At 39.0% G+C, this 25,701-nt stretch overlaps 1 protein-coding gene across 4 annotated transcripts in view; it reads left to right on the forward strand.

The window, feature by feature from the left end:
• CDK19 (cyclin dependent kinase 19) overlaps positions 1-25,701 on the forward strand; it is a 191,763-nt gene that overhangs the window by 44,364 nt on the left and 121,698 nt on the right. Inside the window, exon 2 of one of the 4 annotated variants that reach the window (XM_047101488.1) lies at positions 4,821-4,882. The exons of 2 other annotated variants lie outside the window; for them this stretch is intronic. The gene's annotated coding sequence lies outside the window, so the exon portion shown is untranslated. Of the gene's footprint in view, positions 1-4,820; positions 4,883-12,711; positions 13,401-25,701 lie in introns of those variants that run through there. One more of the 4 variants, XM_047101486.1, reaches the window with a different exon arrangement.

The following is a 25,701-nucleotide window of genomic DNA, read 5'->3' on the forward strand; positions in this document are numbered from 1 at the left end:
CCAAGACCCAAACAAATTAAATCATATGGATCAAAGAAAGACCTGCTGAATGAGTCACCTTTTTTTTGGCCCCGTGGCCTGCCCAGTGATCTTACGTAGTTAAGTTTCAGCTTCCCCAGAAATGTTAATCCAGGTATAACTAACTAGTGGTATTGGCTATAGCATAAACACCTCCTTGCTTAGCTAAAAGATAATCAAGAGCTATCCTATTATCAAGAAAAACTCTGGCTAGAAAGTCTAAGGATCTCTTTTGGGCTGCTATTGCTTTTGCAGACTTTGCAATAATTTTAAGAATTAAGGAGAAGTTCTTGATCATAGCCTCATTACATTTATCCCTAACCAGGGAAATAGGGACCTGTCAAAGAAATGAATCCTGAATCATGAATATCTCCTGCTAGTTCCTTTTTAAGTCAGCAATGTTAAGTATAGGGGAGCCTGCCAGTGAGATGTCTTATTTTGCTTAATAAAAGTTAGAGGCATAGATTTTCTCCTAGCCTGATATAAATGGTTGTTCTAGTTTCCAGAAGTTACCTCCTTAGTTATGGCCTGGGAGGTAAAGATGAGTGTGTTATTATGGGGCGCCTGGGTGGCGCAGTCGGTTAAGCGTCCGACTTCAGCCAGGTCACGATCTCGCGGTCCGTGAGTTCGAGCCCCGCGTCGGGCTCTGGGCTGATGGCTCAGAGCCTGGAGCCTGTTTCCGATTCTGTGTCTCCCTCTCTCTCTGCCCCTCCCCCGTTCATGCTCTGTCTCTCTCTGTCCCAAAAATAAAGAAACGTTGAAAAAAAAATTAAAAAAAAAAAGATGAGTGTGTTATCTTTCCAAGCCAATGCCAGAGGAAAGGAAAGGAAGAGAAGAAAGAGTTTCATGTTTAGTTAAAGTATGAAATCTTGATCCACGGTCCTGGGCAGTAACAGTCTACCTTGATGTCAGCTACTTCTCTTCCTCATCAAATTGATTTGGCAGGTCTCCCCTGTCTGTGCAGCACTGGATGTCGGGTGGAGCCTTTTGTGAGATGTGTATTCAAGGCTCAACGCCTTTTAATTTTGCAGCAGCGTCCGTGGTCAGGAGCACTTGGTAAGGTCCCTTGCAACGAGGTTTGAGGGCTGGTGTCCTCTGATGATGTTTCTGGAATATCGAATCACCAGGCCTAGAATGTGACCAATGGGATCCTTTGAATTGGGATCTGGGATGGCTTCTTTAACCTGTTAATGATAGGCTTGAGCGTAAGACATTAGAGACTTATAGTAGCTGGTCATACTAGGCTGAAATAACAAGGGATCAGCAGAAGGTGATAGACATTGGTCTCTTGGTGATTTTCTCATGTGGAATGAGTTTGTTTTCCAAAGGGGAAACTGGGAACAGTCAGCAAGATCAAAAGCAATAGCTTAGCCAGGGAAGTCCAGGAGTTTCATCAAGTTTAGAAGTTTTAAGTTTGAGGATCCCATTAATTCTTTCAACCTTGACTGATGACTGAGGGTGATAAGGGCAATGAAAATTCAGAGAAGTTTGCAAGTCTTTCATTAGGGCTTGTATGATGTGCCCAGTGAAGTGGGTGCCTCCATCACTGGAGATTACAGGAGGTATGCCTCAACTATACCACAGTTTGTTTATCCATTTACCCATCAATGGAGCTTGGTTGAGTTCCAGTTTTAGGCTATTATGAATAATGCTGCTATGAATATGGGCATATAAATATCTCTTTGAGAGTCCCTGCTTTGAATCCTTTTGGCTATATACCCAGAAGTAGAATTGCTGGATACTATGGTAATTTTATTGTTAAAGTTTTGAGGAACTGCCATACTGTTTTCTTTGCAATTACCCCATTTTGCATTCTCACCAACAACACACAGAGATTCCAATTTCTCCATATCCTCACCAACACTATTTTCCACCTTAAAAAAAAAATTGTTAGTAGCCATCTTAATGGGCGTGTGATAGTATCTCATTGTGTTGAATTTTTTTAAAGCTTATAAAATATTTAAGAATGAGTTATATAATCACATGGCGGCCGTTTTATTTAATTAATTAATTAACTTTAAGTAGGCTCCTTGCCCAACATGGGGCTCAAACTCACGACCCTGAGATCAAGTCGCATATTCTACTGATTGAGCCAGCCAGGTGCCCCATATGGCAGCGATTTAAAAAAATGGAACAAAATCACCGGTGCTACTCTAACACCAGTATTATTTTAATGTTATTTGGAGATGTATGACCATATATATATTACTCATGATTGGAGTCATAAACATTTCCCTTTTTGTTTTTAACATGTTTTGTACAACAATCATTTGAATTTTAAGTTCCCAGGAAAATGTTACAAATGCTGAAGAATCTATATAGCATGATTGAACTTACGAACATTTATAATTGTTTGGTTTCTTACATATAGAGAAGTGCCTGGTTTATATGATTTTAGTTCCATAGTCTGGATGATACAGTGACTAAGTAGTCTGTTTGAATTGCACATCTGCTACTTCTGGCTGTGTGTGTTTAAGCAAGTTTCTTAAGGTCTTGTGTCTCAGTTTCTTTATTTGTAAAGTGAGGATAATACCTCAGAGTTGTGAAGACCGAATGACTTAATACCTGTGGAGCTCTTGGAATTGTTCGTGGCACATCATGCATCTCATAGTAGACTTTGCTGCCCTTATTGTTTTATGGGGGGGGGAGGATTTTATCAGCTTGGTTTTTAGAAATATATGCAATATGCAAGTAAGTAACTTAGTGTCTTAGATCCTTAGCTTAGAATGTCACAAGCAGTGTTTTAGCGGAGGGTGCAGTCTATAAGATTGTTTTGGGAATTTAGAGAAGACAAATCTGAAGCAGATAATGTTGGGCAAATAGCTAAATTAGTAATATGGTACAACCGTCTCTTGGGGACTGTGTTTTTTCAGGCTGCCATTATCCCTGACAACTACTCTAGGCTCTTTTGGTCAGCTTAGTCTTTTTGCTTTGGGCTTCCTTCCCCGTCTGGTTCCCCAGATTCCTTGGTTTGGTGCTCTGTATTCCCTCTAACAACTTAAAAAAAAAATTCTTATTTATTTTTGAGAGAGAAAGAGAGAATGAGAATAAGAATGAGTGGGGGAGGGGCAGAGAGAGAGGGAGACAGAGGATTCCAAGTGGGCTCTTGAGCTGACAGCAGACAGCCCAATGCGGGGCTTGAACTCATGAACCATGAGATCATGGCCTGAACTGAAGTCGGATGCTTAACCGACTGAGCCACCTAGGTGCCCCTATAACAGCTTTTATTAAGTTGGTAATTTAAGTCAGATGCACCGATTTAAATTTTTACAAAATATAGCATTCTGTGATTTTTAATATCTTATTTCATTTGATATTCAGTATAAATCTGTGAGATGGTGAAGGAGTCCTCATTGAACAACTCTGGTTGTGCTAAGAGATTAAGTGACCTGCTTGATGTCTCAAAGTAATTGAATGGTTTATCTGGAACTTGAACTGAAGCCATCTGACTTTAGGGCAAATGTTTTATAATATTGTTTCTTCCTTGACATAACATGTTTTAAGGCAACACTTTGTTTCTTCTTCCCTAATTATTTGATGACATTTTTAAGGATTTCTAAATATTACATAAAGATAACATGCCCCCCTCTTTTAAATTAAACAGAAATTTTTTTAATGTTTATTTTTGAGAGACAGAGAGACAGAGTGTGAGCCAGGGAGGGGCAGGGAGAGGGAGACACAGAATCTGAAACAGTTCCAGGCTCTGAGCTGTCAGCACAGAGTCCAGTGTGGGGCTTGAACCCACAAACTGTGAGGTCACGACTTGAGCTGAATTTGGGCGCTTAACCGACTGAGCCACCCAGGCACCCCCCCTCTTTTAAATTTAATAGCTAGTAAAATTATCTAATTCCTGCCCATCTACATCAGCTGCATTTTGTAAGTCTTTTATCCTACAAAAGAAAAGAATGAGTGAAATCTGAGTTCTAAAGATTTTACCTGATTATATCCTTAATTTTTTTTTACAAGGGTGTTCTCTGAAAAGCTTTTCATGTTTCATACTTATATTTATTTTATAATATTGGAAAAGGTAGATTTCTCCCTTACTGCCTAGCATATGTAGTACCTTGCTTATTTCAACATTACTGTCCAACTTAAATTAAATCTTGGCATTAGAATATCTTTACGGTTCTACTTTTCCCTTTTTCCTCTGCCTTGTCCTCTTCCAGATCTGTTTCTAATTGTTTTTCTTCTGTAGCCCCAACAATCTCGGGTCCTAGAAAGAATGTACCTTGAGCTGTAGGGTCTATCACATTTCATGATGTGAAGAATATTTTTCTGCTTAACTGCTCTTATATTCTTAATGTATGTATTGGCTCTTCACATTATTTCATTATTTATTAATTTATTAATACTTATTATTTATTTATAAGTAACCTCTACATCTAGCATGGGGCTTGAACTCACGACCCTGAGATCAAGAGTTGCATGCTCTACCAATTGAACCAGCCAGGCCCCCCCTCTCTCACGTAACTTTAAAAATTAATTTGTTACTTTCGGCATATATGAATTCCTACCTTGTTGCTCCTCTTAGTATCTCCAGTAGTACAAGTCACTTCTTTTGGTGAGAATATAAATTAAATAAGGCTCAACTTTGGTTTTTTTTTTATGCAATTAGCTGCATAACATATAATGAACTCTGAATATTATCGGTATACTGTTGATTTGCTCATTGTCAAATCTGAGATCTGATTTCCTTGGCAGATATGTAGACTTGTGATAGGCATTTGGCATTTTATGTTTTGGGCAGTGTAACTTTAAATCTACATAAACTTCTCTGCCTTTTGCCTCTGCTGTGTTCATAGATTCCAGGAGGGCTTCGTGTATGGACCTCAAGCGTTGGAGGTAGCAGACTTTTCAGCAGAAGGTAAAGCAGAGTGTTGCCTTCTGGTGTCACTGTGTGTGTGTGCTGGGGTGGGTATGTGACAGGTGAGAACTCGTCACAAATGTCGCCACAAAATATAATGATGCATTAAATAATTCGCAAAATTAAAGACCAGGTTCTATAATTTTATTTAGTATTATTAAAATGCGTACAAAATATAAAACTTTAGATAGAACTAAAGACTGAATTTCACTCTCTGCTGTTAACTAAAGAGTAGGAGTGATTAAGAAAAGAGAGCATCATAATGTATGGTTTCTACTGCCTCGCTTTCTCAGACCTAGCTTCGTGATGATTTCTTCCTGGGAAGTTGTCCAAGGCATTATTCATATGTTGTATTCTTCCCTGCTGCTCCTTTTACTGAAAGATTGCTTCACAATAGAGGCAGCCTAGTCCATGACTCATGACTAGAGGATAGACATTCTTGCTGTAGGTCCCATGTGCCAAAAATGTTAGTTTCCAATATGTTAATTACTTCTCTCTTCAGAATGTGTTAATATGCTCTTCTCTCAAGTTAGTTCTTGTCTCAGGAGAGAAACAAACACATCCCACATATTTGTAAAATATGTTTTTATAGAGACCTTCTTAATGAGTTACTTTTAAAGAAAATAATGTGACACACCTTTCCGGGGTAATGCTCCTTTGACCTTTTTTTTTTTTTTTTTAAACAATAGAAATGTTTTACCTTTTATGTGCCAGTTAGTATATATAGTACTTTCTGTGAATTTGTAAAACCACTTACGAACTTTCTTCGATGATGCTTGAATAGAGGCTTTTTGTTGTCGTCTGTTTTGCTTTTAAAGATCTATAGCAGCTGACAAAATGTTGTACTCTTAGACATAATGTTCATAATGTGGCTAGTTTTGACATAGATTCTGAATGGGATTAGAGGAATGGCTTTCTTATTTCTTCTGGAAATTTCTTCTGTAGTGGCTATACCTTATATTTTAAATGCAGGTTGTACACCTTATGCGAAGTTAGGGTAGTACATATTTAGTAAATTTCTACTCTGTGCCCAACACAGGATCATTCCATTTTATAATCAACTGAGTGTAACTATTTCTTTCTCTTTCCTCCTATTCAGAGAAGCTTTTATTAACTAGGAGATAGTTAATGGGGAGATAAATGAGTTTCAGACTGTTTATTGTAGTTAGCTGCAATTTTACCCCTTAGGCCATTTCTCCTTTCTTTTACTTTTCAGTGGCCGGTTGGAGGATATTTTCTATTTACTGACAATATTAGAAGTAATTTCTTTTTTTTTTTTTTTTTTTAAATTTTTTTTTTTCAACGTTTTATTTATTTTTGGGACAGAGAGAGACAGAGCATGAACGGGGGAGGGGCAGAGAGAGAGGGAGACACAGAATCGGAAACAGGCTCCAGGCTCTGAGCCATCAGCCCAGATCCCGACGCGGGGCTCGAACTCACGGACCGCGAGATCGTGACCTGGCTGAAGTCGGACGCTTAACCGACTGCGCCACCCAGGCGCCCCTAGAAGTAATTTCTTGAAGGCCTTTTCATGCTTCATTTTCAGGCTAGTTGGCTATATTCACTACTGTTGAATTATGCAGCCTTATATTTGCTTAACTAACCTGAGTGTGGTATATTTTGTTACCAGTTGAGAATCTCAATATATTACCCTAAGCACTAGCATAAAAGATGTAAGATATAAAGTTAAAGATAAAAGAACTTTTATAAAGGTAAAAGTTCTGCTTCTATCAAGGCAGAGAAAGATTCTCCTCCCCATGTCCTTATCCCCCAATTTCTATGAGATGGGATGTGATGAAATAGATGGTTCTAAAATATTTTTTCAAAAATGATTGTCTTTATTTTTTAGAGCAGTTTTAAGTTTATAGAAAAATTGAGTGGAAAGTACAGAGGGTTTTCATATACCCCCTTACTCCCCCACCTTAACCATCTTGCATTAGTGTGGTACATTTGCTATAATTGATGGGCCAGTATTGTTAGATTATTATTAATTAAAGCCCACAGTTTACCTTAAGGTTCACTCTTTGGGTTGTATAATCTGTGGGTTTGACAATGTATAATCATATGTATCCACTAATATGATATCAAACAGAGTAATTTTGTTGCCCTGAACGTATCCTGGGCTCCACTTATTTATCCCTGGCTTCTTTCCTTTGGGTCCCTGGCAACCATTGATCTTTTCCTGTCTCTATAGTTCTACCTTTTTCAGAATGGCATAGTTGTAATCATACAGCATGTAGCCTGAGATTAGCTTCCTTCATTTAAGCTTCCTCCATGCCCTTCTATGGCTTGATAGCTCATTTCTTTTTACTGCTGAATAACATTTCATTGTCTGGATGGACCACAATTTATTTATCCATTCACCTACCGAAGGATATCTTGATTGCTTCCAGGTTTTGGCAATTATGTGGAAAGCTACTTATAAACATTCATTCATGTGCCAGTTGTTGTGTGGACATAGTTTCTAGTTCATTTGGGCAAATACCAAGGAGTGTAATTGCTGGATCGTATGATAAGAGAATGTTTGGTTTTATAAGAAACTGCCAAACTTGGGGCGCCTGGGTGGCGCAGTCGGTTAAGCGTCCGACTTCAGCCAGGTCACGATCTCGCGGTCCCTGAGTTCGAGCCCCGCGTCAGGCTCTGGGCTGATGGCTCAGAGCCTGGAGCCTGTTTCCGATTCTGTGTCTCCCTCTCTCTCTCTGCCCCTCCCCCGTTCATGCTCTGTCTCTCTCTGTCCCAAAAATAAATAAACGTTGAAAAAAAAAAAATTAAAAAAAAAAAAAAAAAAAAAAGAAACTGCCAAACTCTTCCAAAGTGGCTGTATCATTTTGCATTTCCACCAACAATTAAGTGGCTCTCCTATTGCTTCACGTCCTTGTTAGCATTTGATTTTCTGGGTTTTGGCCATTCCAATAGGTATATCCTTTGTCCCATTGTCAGAGATCATTTGACTATATTTAAGTGGGCCTATCTTGTTTTGTGTTTTAATTTGCAGCCCTGTAATGACATATGATGTTGACCATCTTTTCATATGCTTATTTGTCATCTGCATATCTTCTTCGGTGAGATGTCTGTGTAGGTCTTTTGCCTGTTAAAAAAATTTTTTGTTTAATGTTTATTCATTTTTGAGAGACAAAGACACAGTGTGAGTTGGGGAGGGACAGAGAGAGAGGGAGACACAGAATCCGAAGCAGGCTCCAGACTCTGAGCTGTCAGCATGGAGCCCGATGTGGGACTCAAACTCACGGACCGCGAGATCGTGACCTGAGCCCAGTCAGACACTTAACTGACTGAGCCACCCAGGTGCCTGTCTTTTGCCCATTTTAAAATGGGGTCATTTCACCTCAATAAATGGGGTCCCTTATTGAGTTTTAACAATATCAAATTGTATATTTTGAATACCAGTCTTTTTAAAAAAAAAAATTTTTTTTAACGTTTATTTATTTTTGAGACAGAGAGAGACAGAGCATGAACGGGGGAGGGTCAGAGAGAGAGGGAGACACAGAATCTGAAACAGGCTCCAGGCTCTGAGCCATCAGCACGGAGCCTGATGCGGGGCTTGAACTCACGGACCGCGAGATCATGACCTGAGCCGAAGTCGGAGGCTTAACCGACTGAGCCACCCAGGCGCCCCTGAATACCAGTCTTTTAATTGATATATATTTTGCGAATATTTTCGCCCAGTCTGTGACTTGTCTTTTTAGTCTCTTGAAAGTATCTTTTGCAGAGAAATTTTTAATTTTAGTCAGAAGTCATCTCCAAACTCAAGATCATCTGGATCTTCTCCTACATTGTCTTATGGGAGTTTTACTGTTTTATATTTTACATTTAGATCTGTGTTCCATTTTGAACTAATTTTTGTGAAGGGTGTAAGGTCTGTGTCTAGATTAATTTTTTTTTTTATGTGGATGTCCCATTTGTTTAGGCACCATTTGTTGAAATACTGTTTTTTCTCTCATGTTGTCCTTTGTCCCTTTGTCAGACAGAGATCATTTGACTGTATTTGTGTTGGTCTATTTCTGGGCTCTCCATTCCATCCTATCAATCTATTTCCTATTCTTTTGCCAATGCTACCCTGTCTTTTTTTTTTTTTTTTAAACATTTATTCAGTTTTGAGAGAGAGAGAGACAGAGTGCAAGCAGGGAAGGGGTAGAGAGAGAGGGAGACACAGAATCTGAAGCAGGCTCCAGGCTCTGAGCTGTCAGCAGAGAGCCCAATGCAGGGCTCAGACTCACAAACCATGAGATCATGACCTGAGCCAAAGTCTGATGCTTAACCAACTGAGCCACCCGGGTGTCCCAATGCTACCCTGTCTTGATTACTGTAGCTTTATAGTAAATCTTGAAGTGGGATACTGTCAGTCTTTTGCCTTTTTCTTCTTCAAAATTGTGTTGGATATTCTGAGTCTTTTGTTTTTCCATGTCAACTTGAGACATTTTGTCAATGTCCACAAAATAATTGGCTGGGATTTTGATTGGGATTGTGTTGAATCTATAGATTAAGTTGGGAAGAACAGATATCTTGTCAATTGGGGTATTCATAGTCATATACATGGAATCTCTCTCCCTTTATTTAGATCTTTCTTGATTTCTTTCCTCAGTTTTCCTTATATAGATCTTGTACATCCTTTGTTAGATTTATACAAAAGTATTTCATTTTGGGGGGAGCTAATGTAAATGTTATTATGTTTTAAATTTAATTTTAACTCCAACTTTTCATTCTTGATATACAAGAAAGTAATTGACTTTTGTATATTAACCTTGTATCCTGAAACCTTGCTATAATCTTTTATTTGTCCCAGGAGGTTTTTTTTCTTTTTTCTTTTTTTTTTTTTTTGTTGAGTCTTTGGTATTTTCTCCAAAGATAATCATATCATCTGTAAACAGAGAGTTTTATTTCTTCCTCCTTAATTGGTATACTTTTTATTTCCTTATTTTACTATATTAGCTAGGACTTCCAGTATGATATTGAATAGGAGTGCCTTTTTCTGATCTTAGGGAAGCCATCTAGTTTCTTTCCATGGAGTATAACAATCTTAATAGATTATCCTAATCAATAGTATAAGAGATGTAATGTACTGCTCATATTAGGTCATAGGAGGACTCTTTCTCTTCCTCCCACTCTCTTCCTCTCATTGAATCTTCTGTAAGAAAGATAGGATTAAATTGATGGTTTTAAAAATACTTTAAATCATGGGATTCAGGCAGTTTTTTATATTTTATGTTATATCGTAACTGCACACATTACTTAGTTCCTCCACTCTTTTGTGAACTTCTGTAGGACGAAGATTTTACCTCAATATATTATTATAATCCTTGTAGGGTCCAATATGCACTGCCATAGGCAAAACTATTTGTTGAATGAAAAACTTAATTTGAGACTCTTACTGTAAACCTCCATTTTATTAGAAAAGGTAGATAACCAATAACATCAGCCCTCTTATCAATTAATCCATAAAATATTTGATTGTTAGTTGCTAGGTATTGTGATGGCTGTGAAGGCACACATGATGACACCTCCACTCAGAAAACTATTATCCATATAGGAAATGTTAATTTCAAATGTTATGTTTCATTTTTGCTGATATTTGCCAAAAACTCATATTCCTGTATCCCTTCCTAAGCATTCTAATTGAAATGTTTACTCACAGGCTTCTTCTTTCATATTATCTTAAGGAAAGTTTGCAATTTTTTTAATGTTTACTTATTTTTGAGAGAGAGAGAGAGAGAGCGAGAGTGAGCAGGCAAGCATGAACAGGGGAGGGGCAGAGAGAGACAGAGATACAGAATCTGAAGCAGGTTCCAGGCTGTGAGCTGTCAGCACAGAGCCTGACGCGGGCTCGAACTCACGGGCTGTGAGATCATGACCTGAGCCGAAGTCGGATGCTCAATGGACTGAGCCACCCAGGCGCCCCTGAAATATACATTTTAAAAGGGTGAATTCCCATGGTTCCTGAATTCTTGTTTTGCTTTACTGTGCTATATGTTTTTTTTTAATTTTTTTAATGTTTATTTATTATTGAGAGAGAGAGACAGAACATGAGCAGGGGAGGGACAGAAAGAGGGGGGAGACACAGAATCCAAAGCAGGCTCCAGGCTCTGAGCTGTCAGTACAGAGCCCGATGCGGGGCTCGAACTCACAAACTGGGAGATCATGACCTGAGCCAAAGTCGGATGCTTAACCAACTGACCCACCCAGGCGCCCCATACTGTGCTATATGTTTTTTTAATTGATGTACAATTAACATACAATGTCATATTAGTTTCAGGTGGACAATATAGTGATTCAACAATTCCATACATTATTCAGTGCTCTTCATGATAAGTGTTGTCACCATCTGTCACCATACAATGTTATTAAAATATTATTGACTGTATTCCCTATGCTGTACTTTTTAAAAAAAATTTTTTTTTTAACATTTATTTATTTTTGAGACAGAGAGAGACAGAGCATGAACGGGGGAGGGTCAGAGAGAGAGGGAGACACAGAATCTGAAACAGGCTCCAGGCTTTGAGCAGTCAGCACAGAGCCCGACGCGGAGCTCGAACCCACGGAGAGTGAGATCGTGACCTGAGCCGAAGTCGGACGCTTAACCGACTGAGCCACCCAGGCGCCCCCCCCACTATGCTGTACTTTTAATCTCCATGACTTGTTTATTTTATAACTGAAAGTTCCTACCTCCTAATTCCATTTGCCTATTTCACCCATCTCCCCACCCACCTTCCCTCTGGCAACCACCAGTTTGTTCTCTGTATTTAAGTTTATTTTAGGGGTTATTTCTTCATTTGTTTTGGTTTTTAGATTGCGCATGTATGTAAAATCTTAAAAAAAAAGAACTGACATTTATTGAGCTTCTAGCTGGACACATGCTAAGCATTTTATATATGTGATCTCAATTATTTTCAAAATAGTTGTGTAATGTTGTTACTATTATTCTCAATTCATAAATGCAAAAACTGGTAACCTGAGGGTGTAAGTAACTTATTAGCTGTATGACTTAGTATATATAATAGGTGTATAATTCCATATCCCATGCTCTCTAAGTCCTACATTGTGGAAAAGTACCATATGAAGTGGCATGTGATGAATGTCATGTGTATAGTACAGAGATGTGCTTGGTGAATGCAGAGAAGAGATAAAGTGTGCACAAAATTTCTGAAAAGCTTGACCTTGTCTTAATGGATAGGATTAATAAGGGGAAAGACAGATCAGGGGGATTCATAACCATGGGAAAGACAGAGGGCCACAAACAGGAAGTATTTTGTGATTTGACAGTATAATATAAAAATGTAAGAAAAATTTCTGCTATAGTAGAAAAATGCAATAGAAGAAATTTTGTCTTTTACTTATTAAAAAAATTTTTTTAAATGTTTATTTAGTTTTGAGAGACAGAGCGTGAGCAGGAAAGGGGCAGAGAGAGAGAGGGAGACACAGCATCTGAAGCAGGCTCCAGTCTCTGAACTGTCAGCACAGAGCCTGACGCGGGGCTTGAACTCAAGAACTGTGAAATCATGACCTGAGCCAAAGTCGGGTGTTTAACCAACTGAGCCACTCAGGCGCCCCATGTCTTTTATTTTAAATGAGAACCCCTCTCCTCCATTTTCCTCTTAAAATCATTTCAACTGGATTTGCTTATTAGGTTTTGAGTATGGGAGTGGATCACAGAACCACTGCATGGGAACATGTCCTCAGTCCCGAAGCTTATCTTTGCTGGGTTAGAGCAGTCAGTGTAGCAAGTGCAGAGAGAGCAAAAGCCTGGGGGAGGGGGGGGGGAATGGAAGATCAAAGGAATCTTTTAAAAAGGATTTTCCTAAAATCAAGTAAAATCAAGTATTTATCCCTTTGCCTTATCTCATTTGGTTAAGTATCCCACAAATAGCCATTAATATGCTAAATGCTGTGGATTTGCAAAGGCCTATAGGAGGTATCATTCATTGTTTTCAGTGAACTTAGTGTTTAGTTGGAAAGGGAAGCGTAAAGTAAAGAATTAGAAACCACTTAGCAGTGCTAAGCACCAAATCACGTAGTTTACATTGTTAATTCTGTAGGATCCTTTTTCTTAAATGATGTTCTTCAGGGTTCTGTCCTCTGCTATTCTCATGCTTTCATTTTCTAAATGCTTTCACCTCTCCATCTCCTGTCCACATCTCCCTTCTAAGATACTGGTTCATCCAAATGCCTTTTGGGCATCTCCATTTAGACAACACCACAGTCCTTTCAACTTCAACTTACCTGAAACACGGAATCACAAACACACAGATTGCTTAAAACCTTCTTTTCTTGGATCAAGTCCAGTTTCCTTAATGTGGTTCACCTGCTCTGTTTGCTCTGGCCCTGCCTCTTTTCTCCTTCAGCTTTAACTTGCTTTCACCTGTTTTCAACCAGCCTTACTGAACTTCCAATGCCTCTTACTCTTCTGCATCTGACACACGCTATTCCCTTTTTCCAGAAGGGGAACAAGAAATGAAGCTATCGTGATTAAAAACACAGACTCTGGACACAGACTTCCTAGATCCAGGTGAATCCTGAATCTGCCACTTACCTAGCTGTGTGATCTAGAGTGAGTTACTTAACCTCCCTGTTTTCAGTGTCCTCCTCTGTACAGTGAGATGGTGATAGTATCTGCTTCACAGCATATTGTGAGGATTAGAAGAGTCAATACAGTTGAGACCCTTAAAGTGGTGCCTGCCTCGTATTAAGTACTATATAAATGTAGCTATTATTACAACTCTTATTATAAATGTGCTGTGCTATTGGATTATATTAATTTTTATGTTTTGAAGGTGATGTAATGATAACAGAAAAAATATTGTTTCCCTCTAAGTTGATTTGGCTGGCTCTTATTATTGGTATTTATCTTTTTTCTTGGATGAGCAGCAGCCTTATATTCCTAACTTCTTGTTTTTTAGCTTTTTAGTGACTAAAATTTGATCTTAGGTTGACATTCTTATGAAATGGATCATTTGACAACATTAGGTTTACCTGATTTTTTATACAAACCAATTAGTTTTTGTTCATGGAAACTTTTAAAAGAAAATTAATTCTTTTTTTAAAAAAATATTTATTTCTGAGAGGGACAGAGGGTAAGCAGCGGAGGTACAGAGAGAGAGAGAGAGAGAGAGAAGGAGATACAGAATCCAAAGCAGGCTCCAGGCTCTGAGCTGTCAGCACAGAGCCCAACATGGGGCTTGAATCTACAGACCGCGAGATCATGACCTGAGCCGAAGTTGGACGCTCAACTGACTGAGCCACCCAGATGCCCCTAATTCTTTTTTTACTAAAAAAAAAAAAAAATTTAAATTTTAGAGCAAGAACAAGGGTAGAGGAGAGGGGCAAGGGGAAGAATCTTAAGCAGGCTCCATACTCAGTGCAGAGCCCAATGCGGGGCTTGATCCTAAGACCCTGGGATCATGACCTGAGCCAAAATCAAGAGTCAGACTCTCAACTGACTGAACCACCTAGGTGCTCCAGAAAATTAAATCTTAATAGCTAAGAGCTGACTTTTTACTTTATGATTTATGTGCCTTGCTGGTTAAAGTTTCAAGTAAAGTCCTTTAAAGGACTTCTCTTTTTTCTTTCAAATGTAGTTCAGAGATTGTGGATTATAATGGTTTGAATGGTTTGGGTTCTAGCAGGGATACTCACTATATTATTAAATAGACTGTCTGAAAGGTAAAACTCTATTTCTCTTTCTATTCACAATTCTGCTTAAATCTGACACTTTCCAGAACACTTCTGACACTAGATGTGTGGGTTTTTTCCCTCATCCTGACAAATTCTCCGACGCCAGCTGGATATCCTACAATTTAACTCAATTTTGACACTAACTGCTTGAAGTTGGTGCAGACTCCACAGACTAAGGGCTCAGTCTCACAAGATTTCCCCCAACCTCAGTCCCCAGTAGAAGGTGGTGGGTTCTCAAGTCACCCACAACTTCCGTCCAACTCAGCTACAAATTGAGAATTCCAAGGACCCTCTCCTCAGGTTCAGTCATTTGCTAGAATGGCTCACAGAACTCAGGAAAACAGTTTCATTACTAGATTACTACTTTATTACAAAGAATATATTAAAGAATACAAACGAACAGCCACATGAAGAATAAATAGAGCTAGGTCTATGTCTGGAAGGTCTGGAGTACAGGAACTTTTGTATCCATGGACTTTTGAGGTGTGCCACCCTCCTGGCAAGCAGATGTATTCCCGTTGACCAATCTAGAACTGTGTACTTCAGAGATTTTTTATGGAGGCTTCATTATGTAGGCATGATGGAATAAGTTGTTGACCATTGGTTTTCCACTTCCAACCAACTTCTTGGGGATGTGGGTACTGTTGAGGGGTGGAGTGAAAGTTCTCATCACCTGGTTTTCCCCCTATCAACCAGCCCCCATCCAGTGGTTATCCAGGGACTTTCCAAGCATCACCTCTTTAACGCAGTGTAGTTGAAAGGGGCTTGTTATGAATAACAAAAGCGGTTCTTTCACTTTTATCCTTCTGGAGCTATTCCAGGAACACAAACCAAATATTATAATAAAAGATGACTCTATGCTCTAAACACTTAGGAAATTGCAAGGCTTTTAGGAGCTATGAGCCAGGAATCCTGGAGGAAGACCAAAATATATATTTCTTATTATATCACAATATCACATTTTCTATTATCACAGTAGTTAAGGTCAGCCAGGAAAACATGCGAAACTGAAATTTTCTCAAAAGAAGATTCCTCAGTGGTATAGGTTTGGCAGAAACTTAAGTAGTATGGTGAAAAACATGTATTTCAATTTGAAGTGTTGATTTTCACATCTTAAAAGAGGACTTTGGCTGCCTCCGGTTGGACTTCAAACTTTCCAGTTGGGTTCTTTCCAGTTTGTCTGTAGCTCAAGCGGAAGACCCTGAGGGCAAAGCATCCTCTGATGGGAACTGAAACTACCCACTAGAGCAATGAGGGCAGCCCTGAGCCAGCAAACCCCCACCCGTGATTGACTCCAGCAGTGATTGATTTGACCTTCACTGCCCACCTGCACGTACCCGCCCATCTTTGCCCCACATTTTCCCTATATAAACCTGGAAGTATTTTCAGCACTTTGGCGACAGTCTTTGGGATGCTAGTCCGCTGTCTTCTGGGCATTGGCCTCCTGGAATGGAATTCCTTTCTTGTTCCTCACCACTTATTTCCCTTTCTCTGGTGAAAGAGAGATCGGCCATGTGGCCGATCCTGCTCTGTTTGGGACCCCTGGAGCCAGGTGCTCTTGTACCCCTGTGCCCCGGTCACAATCTTGACTCTTAATTTGTCTTTTGAGTATTTATTTTTCATTGAGACTTATGATTTGGGATGATCTTGTGAAGACAGAAATAGGAGAATGTGCCTAAAAGGAGCAAGTTGTTGTTCTCGTATCTCACCTGACAGTGCTAGATTTGAGAATGAGAAAGTAATTTCTATTTTTCTCCTTTCCTCCTAGAAGGAGATAGTTTGCTTTCTGGTTATTTTTTTTAGATATGATGACTTTTCCATTAAAACTACTGGTGTTTGTGGGGTGCCTGGCTGGCTTAGTTGGTAGAGCATGCGGTTCTTGATCTTGGGGTTGTAAGTTCAAGCCCCACGCTGGGTGTAGAGTTCACTTAAAAAAAAAATTTAAATGGAGCCTGGGTGGCTCAGTTTGTTAAGCATCCAACTCTTGATTTCGGCTTAGGTCAGGATCCCAGGTTTCATGAGATTGAGCCCCACATCGGGCTCTGTGCTGACAGCCCGGAGCCTGCTTGGGATTCTCTCTCTCTCCCTCTGTCTGTCCCTCCCCTACTCATTCTCTCTCCTTCTTTCCCTCCTTCCCTCTCTCTCTTTCCCCTGCTCTCTCCAAATAAACTTTTAAAGAAATAAAATTTTCCAGATTTTCTATTATGCTGAAAATATTTTTTAAGTTGATCGAGACTAATAAAAACATTTATTTCAGTGCAACAAATGTTTAGTTTCTACTATTTGCAAGGCACTTTGTTAGCTCCTAAAAAATAAAGAGAAATGAGTAAGATAGTCTCCTTCCTCATTTGGAGATGGGGAAAAAAGACATGAGTCAATTCCAAGTAATTCTAATAACAAAGTAGAGTACAGTACAGTCCTTGAGAGAGTTTGAGCGCAAAGTGCATAATCTACTGGTCCATGGTCTCGTCAAACACCAGCAGCTGCCAAATACGACCAGCTTTCCTCCATTCCCTCCTCTTTGTCTTTGCTTCTACATTGGATGCTTTGGCCCAGCTACGTTTTAATACTTGTCTTTTGGCTTTTGTATACAACTTCCTTATTTTTCTTTTAACTTGCTAACTACTGCTTGTTACTTTGTTCTTTGTTTTTTTTTAAATTAAGAAAAGTTTGTAAAAGCGGAAAAGTTTAAACTATAGAACAATGAACATCCACACACCCTCCACCTAGATTTCAGTCTTGTTACCATTTTTCTGTATTTCTTTATCTCTCACTCTGTGTGTGTCTATATACATATATGTATATATACATATGTATATGTATATATGTACATATACATATACACATACATATATATACATATACATATACACATACATATATATACATATACATATACACATACATATATATACATATATATATATATATATATATATATATATATATATATTGTGTGTGTGTGTGTCTTTTGCTGACATTGAACATTTGAAATTAAGCTGCCAGTGTCATGACATGCCACCCCAAAATACTTGAATGTGTATCTCCTGACAATGAGGATATTCTGTATAACCATCATACCATTATCCTCTACTTAAGAAAATTAATAAAACACAGGGTGCCTGAGTGGCTCAGTCAGTTAAGCATCTGACTCAATTTTGGCTCAGGTCATGATCTCACAGTTCATTGGATTGAGCCCTGCATTGGACTCTGTGCTGTCAGCATGAAGCCTGCTTGGGATTGTCCCTCTCCCTTTCTCTCTGCCCTTCCTCTGCTCTCTCTCAAAATAAATAAATAGAAACTTAAAAAAAAAAAGAAAATTAATAAAATAAAAATTAAAAAATTAAATTAGCCACGATAAAATAACATCTAGTCTATGGATTTTCACTGCTGTCCTACAAATAAACCTTTTTGGCTGTTTTTTTTTTTCCTTTTATTTAAATCCAAGTTAGTTGACATATAGTGTAATAATGGTTTCGGGAGTAGAATTTAGTGATTGGTCACTTACGTATAACACCCAGTGCTTATATATAACAAGTGCCCTCCTTAATGGCCATCACCCATTTAGCCCATCCTCCTACCCAACACCCCTCCAGTAACCCTCAGTTTGTTCTCTGTATTTAAGAGTCTCTTATGGTTTGCCTCCCTCTCTGTTTTTAATCTTATTCTTCCTTCCCTTTCCCTATGTTCATCTGATTTGTTTCTTAAATTTCACATATGAGTGAAATCATATATTTGTCTTTCTCTGACTTATTTCGCTTAGCATCATACACTTCTAGTTCCATCCACGTTGTTGCAAATGGCAAGATTTCATTCTTTTTTTTTTTTTTTAATTTTTTTTTTCAACGTTTATTTATTTTTGGGACAGAGAGAGACAGAGCATGAACGGGGGAGGGGCAGAGAGAGAGGGAGACACAGAATCGGAAACAGGCTCCAGGCTCCGAGCCATCAGCCCAGAGCCTGACGCGGGGCTCAAACTCACAGACCGCGAGATCGTGACCTGGCTGAAGTCGGACGCTTAACCGACTGCGCCACCCAGGCGCCCCAAGATTTCATTCTTTTTGATTACTGAGTAATATTCCATTGTATATATTTACCACATCTTCTTTATCCATTCATCAGTCAATGTGTATTTGGGCTTTTTCTGTAATTTGGCTGTTGTTGTTAGTGCTACTATAAACCTGGAGTACATGTGCCCCTTTGAATCAGCATTTTTGCATTCTTTGGATAAATACCTACTAGTGCAATTGCTGGGTTGTAGGGTGGCTCTCTTTTTTAATTTTTTGAGAAACCTCCATACTGTTCTCCAGAGTGGCTGCACCAGTTTGCATTCCCACCAGCAGTGCAAAAGGGTTCCCCTTTCTTTGCATCCTCGCCAACATCTGTTGTTGCCTGAGTTTTCCATTTTAGCCATTCTGACAGGTGTGAGGTGGTATCTCATTGTGTTTTGATTTGTATTTCTCTGATGATGAGTTATGTTGAGCATCTTTTCATGTGTTGGTTGACCATCTGGATGTCTTTTTTGGAAAACTGTCTATTCCTGTCTTTTGCCCATTTGTTCACTGGATTATTTGTTTTTTGGGTGTTGAGTTTGGTAAGTTCTTTATAGATTTTAGATACTAACCCTTTATCTGATATGTCATTTGCAAATATCTTCTCCCATTCTCTTGGTTGCCTTTTAGTTTTGCTGATTATTTCCTTTGCTGTACAGAAGTTGTTTATCTTGATGAGGTTCCAGAAGTTCATTTTTGTTTTTGTTTGCCTTGCCTGTGGAGACGTGTCGAGTAAGAAGTTGCTGTGGCTGGATCAAAGAGGTTGTTGCCTATTTTCTCATGTAGGATTTTGATGGTTTATTGTCTCATATTTAGGTCTTTCATCCATTTTGAGTTTATTTTTGTGTATGGTGTAAGAAAATAGTCCAGATCCATTCTTCTGCATGTTGCTGTTCAGTTTTCCCACCATCATTTGCTGAACTGAGTGTCTTATTTCCATTGAGTATTCTTTCCTGCTTTGTTAAAGATTAGTTGGCCATATGTTTGTGGGTCCATTTCTTTTTTCTTTTAATTAAAAAAATTTTTTAATGTTTATTTTTGAGAGAGAGAGAGAGAGAGAGAGAGAGAGAGCGTGCCTGAATTGGGGAGGAGCTTAGAGAGATGGAGACAGAATCCCAAGCATGCTCCAGGCTCTGAACTTGTCAGCACAGAGCCTGATGCGGGACTCAAATGTTTGTGGGTCCATTTCTGGCTTCTCTATTCTGTTCTATTGACCTATGTGTCTGTTTTTGTGCCATTACCATACTGTCTTGATGATTATAGCTTTGTAATACAGCTTGAAGTCTGGAATTGTGATGCCTCCAGCTTTGGTTTTCTGTTTCAGCATTACTTTGGCTATTCGGGGTAGCTGTTTTTATTTGAACCACAGTCTAGTCAAGATTTTCATACACAATATTTGGTTGTTACATGTCTTAAATAGACTCCTTCCCCATTTTACCTTTTTTTTTTTTCTTTTTAGGAGCCAGGCCAGTTTTCTTGTAGAGTGTCTCACATCTAGATTTGCCTAATATCAAGGTCTTTTGAAAGTTTCTCCTCCTGCAGCCTGTTAGAAGGTGGCATTTACTAGAGAAGGGCTTACCAACCCCAGGGGCATGGGTGCTATCAATGGGTTATGGGTCCTATTATTCTTTAAGTTCTTTGGCCACCAGCAGGTTTTGGAGCAGAGGAAGCCTATGAGTCCCTTTACCTGTGCTATGAACACTGTCAGTTTACCCTGGTAATTAGGTACCATGATGTGAAAGAGCAATGGTCACCATTTTCAGCTCTTTTTTTCTACTGAGCACTTTCTCTTGTAATCACATTTACTTTTTTTTTTTTTAATTTTTTTTAATGTTTATTTTTGAGAGAGAGAGAGAGAGACAGAGCATGAGCAGGGGAGGGGCAGAGAGAGAGGGAGACACAGAAACTGAAGCAGGCTCCAGGCTCGGAGCTGTCAGCATAGAGCCCAACACGGGGCTTGAACTCACAAACCATGAGATCATGACCTGAGCCCAAGTCAGACGCTCAACCGACTGAGCCACCCAGGTGCCCCAACTTGTAATCGCATTTACATCTGTAGTTTTAACAGTTGCCTGTGTAGTAATATTTTCTTTTCCAAATTCCATTTCTGTTATTACCTTTTGTTCATCTTCTTCTGGCTATCCGGTAGCCACTTCAGAATCACCATGTCCAAAATGAATTTATTCTCTACTTGCAAACTGGCTCATTGTCGGTATTATTATTTATTGAGGAGGCGGATTGTAGAAGGTATAGTATAAATGGTCCTGTTTTCACTGTGACAACACTGGCTAGGAACGGCAGTGATCTTCAGCTGCTTTTCTGGCTGTTCAGCTCTCTCTCATATACATACACACATGTGCATACACATTTACTCATCAAATATTTCTTTAATGCCTAGAGTGTGCCTATATATATTTGGCCACAGTAGATGAGTCTATCTCTGGAATGCCTCTAGCATGCATTCCTTCCATTCTTAACTATATGTACTCTGATTTTGGTCCTTATCAACGCTTGCCAGAACTTTTACAATGTTTTCCCAACCTCTGGTTTTAAATCTGCTGATCCATCCTGCACACTATCTGCTTGTTGAGAATACCTGTTTGATCATATGTTTCTCTTGCTTGGAAGCCTCTGATGGCTTCCCATTATACAGTAAAAATGCCAACTTATGAGCATACTGTATAAGACTCTGCTAATTCTATTCTGTTCTTTTCATTCTTATTTCATCTATTATGTTCTAGCTATGCAGGTCTCCTGCCAGTTTCTTGAACAAAGCATAGATTTTAATCTTCGGACTGTCCCTGCATTTCTGGTGTTCATAAGGCCCTGGCACCTCTTCTTTGCTTAATGAAATCTTGCTCATCTCTTAAGGTCCACTCACATTTTCCCTTTGAAAATTATGTAGCTGATAGCCCTCTATCTATCCCCTCCACCAGAACCAAAGCCTTCTTTCCATTCTTTATCTGATGTGCTTTGCATATGCATCTTCTATAGTGCTTATCAGATCGTGTCACTTGCTTGTGTGTCTCAGTGTAAAGGTTCACAAGGGAAAGGATCATCTTGTTCTACTGTTCCTAGAGCCCAAGCAATGCAATGCCTGGCGCATAGCACATTCTTAGTAAAATATTTCTGGAAGGAGAGTCTGGCATTACTTGCCATATTAAACTCTAGCAAGGACGTATGACTTGAGATTCATGAATTCTCCTTAGGAAGATAATATCTTATATTAAAGCTTTTGTTTACACTAAATATTTGCCAATAATTACTTTCTGTGTAATACAGTCCTTATTTATGTTTTAATTTTTTTTTTAAGTAATTTTTACACCCAACATGGGGCTCTAACTCACCGTCCCCAGATCAAGAGTCACGACTCTTCCAACTGAGCCAGCTAGGCGTCCCAGTTATTTATATCTTAAACTTAACACCTTGACACCTTAAATCTTAAAGCATTACTGTAGATCTATTTTAATTAAAATCACTTCTGAGCAATAAGAATTTGCCGTAATAGGAGTTTCTGAAATTTTATCATTTTAGAGCCTTTAAATTAAATAGTAAATGTTTATCTGAATTGGAATTCTAAATGAAGGCATAGTATAAAATGAGGATTGTTTTTTTAGAGAAAGAGGTGCATTAGTCAGTTTTTGAGAAAAGAACCTAAATAAAGGCAATTTTTCTAAGAATGAAGGCAAAACAAAAACAAAAACTCTTGTCAAATTTCTGTGTTGCAAGAGAATCCTGAACTTGAATAAGGGGACTATTATTTGTATTTTGGTGGTATTTAGAGAATGAGTAGATGAAATATTTGATAGATGAAAGCATAAAGAAGATGCTAGTAGTATTTGACATTTTCCATTAATAAGGGGAATACAAAATATTAAGAGTAACTTGTGTTAACAAGATCTTTAATATTAAAGATTGTATTTGTATTGTATTGACTTGTATTATTTAAACAAAAATACTCCTGGGGCGCCTGGGTGGCACAGTCGGTTAAGCGTCCGACTTCAGCCAGGTCACGATCTCGCGGTCCGTGAGTTCGAGCCCCGCGTCGGGCTCTGGGCTGATGGCTCAGAGCCTGGAGCCTGTTTCCGATTCTGTGTCTCCCTCTCTCTCTGCCCCTCCCCCGTTCATGCTCTGTCTCTTTCTGTCCCAAAAATAAATAAAAAACGTTGAAAAAAAATTTAAACAAAAATACTCCTGATAATTAAAAATATTATGGTGTTGAACTACTTATGAGTGAAATGACATGCCGGGTTTTGTTTCAAAATAATCAAGAAGAGGGGAGGCAGTGGAAGTGAGACTGGCCATGTGGTGATAATTGTTGAAGCTGTGTAGACAGATACATAGAATATCACTGCCATTTGTTTGTCATTTTCGGAAAATTTCATGGTAAGAAATTTAAAAATGTTACGGTATTATAAAGGAAAGAGTTTCCAAATAAGGAATTATTACTATTAGGCTGGCTGAATACTGAATGAATGGTATCGGGTCACTTAGAATGATACCAACATAAAACTAAATGATCTTTTTTGGGTTTTGTTTTTCCAAATTTTATTCCATGTATCGTTTTCTTTTCCATGAGTGATGTGCAAGCCTTTCAATCTGCTAAGCCAAATTACCATATATTAAAAGAAAGAGATAGGATATTGATTTATGTCAGCATTCTTGAAGAAAAATTTGTTGGCAAGACTCAGGTGTCATATTGTTTGAAGAGTGCCTTATTGATAGCACCTACTCATAAAAACTGGTAATACTATACTATCTTGGATACTGTATTTCCAATGATGTTATTATCTGAATTCTGTTTTTTATTAAAATTTTTTAAAATGTTTTTTAAATTAATTTATTTTTGAGAGACAGACAGTGCACAAGTGGAAGAGGGGCAGAGAGACAGGGAGACAGAATCGGAAGCAGGCTCCAGGCTCTGAGCTGGCAGCACAGAGCCCCATGCGGGGCTCAAATTCACGAACTGTGAGATCATGACCCGAGCCAAAGTCGGACACTTAACTGAGCCACCTAGGTGCCCCTATTAAAACACATTTTTTTAAGTTTATTTATTTGGAGAGAGAGAGCACAAGGGGGGGCGGGGAGAAGAGAGAGAGAGAGAGAGAGAGAGAGAGAGAGAGAGAATCCCAAACAGGCTACTCACTGTCAGTGCAGAGCTGGATGTGGGACTTGGGCTCACGAACCGTGAGATCATGACCTGAGCTGAAGTTGGATGCTTAACCGACTGAGCCACCCAGTTGCCCCACTGGAGTTTCTTTCTATCTAAAAGAATCCTTAATGAGCTGAAGAACCTTCCAAGATCTGCCCAAGTCTTGTTATTAATGATATCATCAACCAAGCCCAGAACCTCACACTTCTTGCTTTAGCCTTCTTCATCTTCATTACTTACTAATTTGGTCCTACCAATTCCTCTTCTAGAATGACTGTCACAAGGGGCGCCTGGGTGGCTCAGTCAATTAAGCATCCGACTTCAGCTTCGGTCATGATCTTGCGGTTTATGGGTTTATGAGCCCCACATTGGGTTCTGTGCTGATAGCTCAGAGCCTGGAGCCTGTTTTGGGTTCTGTGTCTCCCTCTCTCTCTGCCTCTCCCCCACTCACACTCTGTCTCTGTCTCTCTCTTAAAAATAAATAAACATTAAATTTTTTTTTACAATGACTGTCACAAGGCACCTGGGTGGCTCAGTCAGTTGAGTGTCTGAGTCTTGATTTCTGCTTAGGTCATGATCCCAGGGTTGTGGGATCAAGTCCTGCATCGAGCTCCATGCTGAGTGTGGAGCCTGCATGGGATTCTTTCTTTCTCCCTCTGCCCCTCTTCTCCACTCATGCTCTTGCTCTCTAAAAAAACAAAAACGAAAACAAAACAAACACAAAATAGAATGATGGTCACAAGTGTCCCTTCTCTTCTCCAGTCTTACTGTGACCACTCTATTAGGGAGAATGTTGGACTTGGAACTGGAAGATTTAGTCTCAGCTCTTCTCCTGGCTGCTTGCTTAGCTTCCCCATCTTTAAAAGGAAGAGGGTTTAACAGAGTTGTCTTAAACCTGTTTTGGAGCTAAGGTGTAGAAAACTATTCCAGGTCCTTACCTGCTCACACTTACATTGCTGCAATGTCCTAATTGTTTTTCACACCTCTGATCTCAGTCCTTCCTAATAAGATTAATCTTCATACATGACTTTCATTGTCTTTACAATAAAATCTGATATTCCCTGGTCTCCATTTATTCATGCCATCATTTTTCTGGGTGGGGGTGTTGTTTACATAATTAGACAAATTGGAAACTTTATCTGTCTTCAGAGTCTTCCTTTCACCTACAGAATCAAATTTGTACTAAGTTCTGTCAGTTCTGACTCAGAAATGTCTTTTGAGTCCATTTTGTTCTCCTCTGCTACTGTTCTAATCTGCTTCTTCATCTTCTCTTATCTGGACATTTGATGCAAACTCCCAAATGTTTGCTCTGCCACCAGTTTGTAGTTACCACAGTTATCTTTCTGAGCAAAGATCTGTTAACACATACTTTGTTCTAAAAACATTTTGCTGCCCACTGTTGATATATGAAACACAGGCTTTTTTGCAGGACTCACAGGGTCCCTTCCCTTTACTTTTCTAACCTTCTCTTGCTCCTTGGTATCATGACCCAGCTTCCAGCCATACTGAATATTAGTAGTTTCCTCTGTTATTTTTCTCATGCTATACTTCTGCCTCCAATTCTCTGACCCCTTCATCACTTCTCTGCTGGGGAAACTCCTCCCCTAAAGGCATCACTTGTGTAGTTAAGTTACCTTCCCTAAAGCTCTGAAAGAAATACTGTTCTCATTCTCTCTGTGCCTGTTATGCATACCTCTTGAATACAGTGGAAGTCATATCAGAGTTATTTGTTTATATTTCCTACCCACCCAGAATCTCTTTCCAGGTAGATTGTGAACTCCATGATGTCTGGGTAGTCAGTCTCTAATTTTGTTCATCCTTAGAATTTGGCACATATTGGGACATATAGTATTTACTCAGTAGTTGTTTGTTGGCTGATGTTAAAATAGTAAGCCTTTTTTGGCTTCCCTTCTAAACAACAACAACAAAGG

Source organism: Lynx rufus, unplaced genomic scaffold, assembly GCF_022079265.1.
Source record: "Lynx rufus isolate CCGP_SWC_20201006 ecotype Redwood Valley unplaced genomic scaffold, mLynRuf1.p SCAF_6, whole genome shotgun sequence".
Lineage (NCBI taxonomy): Eukaryota > Metazoa > Chordata > Mammalia > Carnivora > Felidae > Lynx > Lynx rufus.